This window comes from Arachis ipaensis, chromosome B09, assembly GCF_000816755.2.
Source record: "Arachis ipaensis cultivar K30076 chromosome B09, Araip1.1, whole genome shotgun sequence".
Classification (NCBI taxonomy): domain Eukaryota; kingdom Viridiplantae; phylum Streptophyta; class Magnoliopsida; order Fabales; family Fabaceae; genus Arachis; species Arachis ipaensis.
In genome coordinates this window covers 4,778,130-4,784,107 of record NC_029793.2, presented here as the reverse complement: position 1 = coordinate 4,784,107, position 5,978 = coordinate 4,778,130, and positions in this window count along the sequence as shown.

Below are 5,978 nucleotides of genomic sequence, written 5' to 3'. Positions count from 1 at the left end.
CGAGTAAATAGTCAATTTGATCTCTGAAAGATCACCCGCTTTCTAAATTAATTCTCAAAAGATTAAATTAATCAAAGTCATTCTCAAAAAATTTAAAAATAATTACGTTAGTCCCTCCATCCATTCTGTCACTAAAGACGTTAAATTTTACTGACGTGGCACGTTAGCTTGACAACTCAACCCGAACCCGGATTATATCCGCATCAAGTCAAACCCAAACCCAGCAAGGAATAGGATTTCCTTCTTCCCACATTCAGCAGCTTCTTCGTCTTCTACCTGAAGCTCCACCACGCCGCCGCCCTACAAGGTGTTCTACGTCGCCGTCAGTCCCTGCACATTCCTCTACCATGACGCCGCCGGTCCTTGTCCGCAGTTCCTCTCTGTCGTGAATAAGTAGATGCTGCTTCACTGAACACCCTCCGCCCAATGTCGTAGAGATCGTTGTTGCTGCGCCGTCCAACTCCTCTCCGTCCTCTTCCTCAGTGACCACCGCTGGCTTCTGGTGGAGCTGTGTGGGTTGATTTCTGATTTTTTATTATCTTGTTTGTTATCGCCGAATTCCTTCCCCAAAAAATATAGTATTTATCTATATTCGCGCAACAATTAAAATCGAATCCAATCGAATCTTGCCAAATCAAGGGCACACCGCCATTAAGTTAATAAATTTATAAACTTTAGCATTCATTGTTGTTGAACAAAATCCTCGATCGCTCACCAAAAAATTCATCATTTACAGGACTCAAGAAACAAGAATAGCAACAACAAGAACAACAGAAAGCTTTCTTGTGGTTTCTGGGAAGCATTAAAGAGAACTGTATATTAATGTTGACATTGGTGCTATCTACCTACTCCATGAGAAATAATCAAATTTTGATCGGTGGGTGATTCCATTTGTTAGTTGTTCCTATTGCTGGGATATGAATTGAAGTCTGAGTTTGATTGGGAGGAGTTACTTCAGGTCTTGCTCATCTTCTTCTGACATATTTGAGATAATTGACCATGTGATCATGGTAGCGGCTTCTGATTTTTCCAAGGACTTCAGGTTGAGAAGGGACTGTATTGCTGAGATGTTCTTCTCTTGCAAGCAAACAAGATGCATGGGTTGTGACAGGGTTGAGCTCTCTTTTTCTGGTGATGACGTGATGGTGCTGATGGCGGTGGTGCTCGTGGTGGTGGTGATGATGATGGTGCCTACAAGATTAGTGGCTTTCAACTTTTCATCACAATCGGAATGGTGTTGTTGAGTTTGAAGTTGGGGCAAGCAAGGAGAACAAGGTGAATAGCTCAAGGGATGATATCGATGATCATGGTGACATGGATGTGAATAGAATCCTTAGCAATTATAGTTTTGGTGAAGCTGAGACGACATTGACTGATGAAATGGAAGACCAGTAAGATGCAGTATTGTTTGAATCACTGAGGAGGCTGCAACTGATGGAGGCAGCAGTTGTTGGAACCGGCATGGAGGCTAAGACGCGTAGAGGAGAAGGAGAGTATGTGACTGCCGGGTCGAATTGTTGGGTTATGCTCCGATTTTCTATTGGTTTTGGCCTGTCTGTGGGTTTGAATCCTAACAAAAAAAAATTAACGTATCACATCAGCAAAACTTAATGTTATTAGTGACAGAATAGATAGAAGGACTAACGTGATTAATTTTAAATTTTTCGAAGACAATTTTAATTAGTTTAATTTTTCGGAATCAATTTAGGAATCAGATAATCTTTTAAGAACTAATTTGGCTACTCACTCTATTACTATCTGATTGAATGGTAAAGAATCTTCTTTCTCTTAGTTTACCAAATTATATTCATTATAATTTCTTATTGAAAATGTTATTTATTTGTATACGTAATAGTTTCATAATAAATGTGATACAATAATTAATAATATATCGAGAAATTCTTTCACTATGCAAATTAAATTATAGAATTAGCATTACTCATTACAAACTACTAATAATAATATGTCAATGCCAATGCTAATGTTATAGTACTCTTGCCACTATATATATGACATTAAATTTCATCATTAAAACTTACCAAAAGTCATAATAAGGACTCCCGTTTTAAGAGATGCGGCATTGGCAGACAAGATCCAAGTGATGTTATATATATACTCAGTAACAGATCTAAAAATATTATCATGAGGGCCAATAATATATATAATATTAAAAATTATGTAAAAATTTATATAATATAAAATATATTACAAAAATATTTTGATATAGAATTTATTTTAAAGTACAAAAATGTGTGTACTTTTTACTAATAAAGTAGTCTGATTTTTCGTATTATAAAATTCATCGATAATAGAGTTTGTGTTGAATTTTTCAGCAATTTTCTTTTCAATCTAAATAAAAGACAATTAGCAAGAAATTCATCTTTCATTTTGTTTCTAAGTTATTTTTTACAATATTAATAGTTGAAAAAGATCTCTTAGTTATAGCAGTTGAAACAGAAAAAATTAATATCAAATAAATAAAAAAAAGTCATAAAAAGAAAAAAAATTCACTTTATGAAATTTAAAAAATTTTATTTAATTAAAAAATATTAGTAATAATATCTTTTTCAGATTTTTTTAATATTGTTACTTACTTTTTAGATACTAAAAATTATTAATATTAAATTTTGATAGAACGATGTTTTAATATTTTAACCGTAGATTTCAATTACAAATTAAAATCTACAATTAAAATTATTAAATACGAGTATTTTTAGAAATATTTGACATTTTTTAGTATTTGATAATAGAATGCACATATTAAGGAATCATAGTATTTTATTTACTTATAGAAAAAAATAAATATTTTTAAAATATCAATATTTCAATAAATTTAACTGTTGATTTTAATTAATATATTATATATTTTTTATAATTCAGATCAACCGCTAAAATTACTGGAGCACCGAAATTTTGAAAATACATAAAAATCTTTCCTATCTATATATATGTATACATGTATCACATTTACATTCTGGATGAGGATGCATGATTACTAAATACAAAAACAAAACAACAAAATATATTAGAAAAAATTATGAAAAAATAACAAAGGAAAAACATTAATTTTATAGAAAAGAGGACAAACAAAAATAAAAGAGAATTTAAAGAAATAGAAAATAACAAAAAATTTCATTGTCTTTTGCTGCCCAATACATTAATTAAGAATTCTATAACATGAATAATAATTAGCTGGAGTAAGATGATGATGATGATTCTTGTGACACATGCTGATAGCTTGTGATGGAGGACAATGATTTATGCTTGAAGGGGCTTCCAGCTCAAAATGCACATGCAACCAACGTAAGTGTTGGGTCCCCCAATTATAACTTTTCTTGGATAAAGCTTAATTTGGTTATTATATGTTCCACGTATCAGGTTGATTAGGTATTATAAAATATATCTTGGAGACATAATAACCCTAATAAGTTTCTTCTTTCTCCTCGTTTAAATAAAGCATAATATGTACTTAATTATTATTAGCTTCAAAAGATGATTCCCTTTTATTATTGCAAAATACTTGTCTCATTTTAAAATTCAATCTATTTATCTTTTTATTTAAAAAATTTTAGTATATAATAATTAAAAATCAAACTCTAAATATTTTGATGATATATAATATAATTTTGTGGCGGTTTAAAACCGTTGCTATTACTAAAATAAACTGTCATTATTCGACACATTTGTTGTAGTGTATTACCAAAATTAAAATTATTGTTTTTTGTGTACCTTTTTTTTTTTCAAAATATCCTTCATTTTTAATTAATTGTTTTTTATAAAAAATTTTATTCTAAAAATTAAATCAATTAAATAAAAATGTATATAAATATAAAATAGTAATGTATCTTAACATCTCATCACATTTCTTATTAAATCTGACCTTAATAATCATATATATACTGTAAACATAAACCTATGCACAAATTATTTGTGAAAAGTGAATAATATATGGCAAATGTTTACTATAGATGCTTGTACCTTTTTTTTTCTTTTAATGTAGATGTGATATTTCATTATTATATATTGACTATATGCAACTGGTCTTGGAAACACTTAATTGATTGAATATCTTTTTCATAGAGATACAGCTGAAAAGTGTATGTGGAAATTTATTGATCTCATTTCTTCTTTTTTTTCCCCTTATTTTTTATCAAGCTTATTATTCACAAAAAGTATTTATAGTTTAACACAAGAGATGATAATAATCTCAAACATTTTGATACTATTAGAAAATCATTACGACTTTGCAATGAAAGTAGTTAACTTTATTTATCCACTTCTATGCTTTTTTTTTTTAGAGAAAATTATTACAAAAGAATGTTAAGAGATCTTAATTTAAAAAAGGATTGACTGAAATTGCTAAAATAGGCTAATTATTATATATTAAAGCTATATAGGGACTTGCCATTAAGTTTCTTTTTTACAAGGTGCGGCAGGCACAAGGGCGGAGCTACCTTAAAGGAAAAAGGTTAATAGTCTTCCCTAATTTTATTTTTATATATGTAATTTATATGTAAATTTTAGTTTAGTCTTTTCTAAAATTTTATTTTAATCTTATTTTATTGTATAAATATTTTTGGCCCCTCTAATATTTCATCTAGCTCCGTCTTTGCGAAAAAAGACCATACAAAATTTAACAAGTGAATAATAATATCCTTATCTCTTTCAATCTTAATTGTTCATTTAAGAACATTAATAATTTTATTGGCATCTAACATTTCATATTCTAAAATTTTTCCTTTTTCACAATTTTAATATGATTATAACAGTCATTATTCATTATACTAATTTTTCTATTTTTTTTAAATATTTTACATTTCTTTAGCTTTAGAATAAAATGACAAATAAACTCCTAAAAATTTATATTTTGGATAGACCAATCCTCCCAAAAAAAATATCAAAAAATTTTGTTTAGTTTCCCACAATATCCTCCAATCCGACAAGTCAAGAACTAATCCGTTGCAGATCGAAACTTCATTTAAGGATTTGTCGTCGGGCCAATTGATTAATACATGCACAAGACGAAATTCGAATACCGATATTTACTTAAGTGGACTAATGAGCTAACTATTAGATTAATCTAACTTAGTTGTACCAATAAAATCTTTCACGATAATAAACGTGAACAAATTAATTTAAATTAAGACCTTCTACCATAATTATAAAGGTAACATATTTACATCTATTATTTTAAAAATTAATATATTCAAAATATAAATTTTTTAAAATTTATTTATCAATTTACTCTTAGGGGTGAGCACGGGTCGGTTTGGTTTTGGTTTATGCTAAAATTAGAACCGAACTCATCAAAATATAATTGGTTCGGTTTGGTTTGGATTTGTATTTTTTTGTACATGTACCTGAACCAAACCAAACCAATTAAGAACGGATTGGTTCGATTTGGGTAATTGGGTACTCGAAGACTTTGAAATTTATAAAAAAAAATCAAATTTTTATCTTAAAAATTCAACAAGTACAATAAACATGTAACATCAATAGAAATAATCCAAACATGTTAAACACCAAATATATTAAAAACTAAACTCACGAAAATCCAAACATATTAATAATGAATAATCATTGTCTAATGGAAAAATCATATATATTTTTTTATTTTTTTTATTTAATTAATATATGATCGGGTTCGCGGGTTGGCTCGGGTTCCACACCCCAAAATCGATACACAAACCAATCACTAACAAAAGCTATCGGTTTGGTTTGAGTTGGACTCAATTATCCATTAATTTCAGAACTAATTTAATTGGTTCAGTTCAGGTTCGAACGGGTAATCAGGTATCCGCTACCCGTGCTCACCCCTATTTACTCTTAGTTTTATTATTATTATATTGTTTTGTGAAGTCATTAGATTGATGCAGGCTAAGATCTGGGTGCTGTTTAAACGACAACGTATATTTTACAGTTGTCTTCTGTCCACGTGCGGGCCTACACAACCTAAGCTCTTCCATCAAAATTTGATT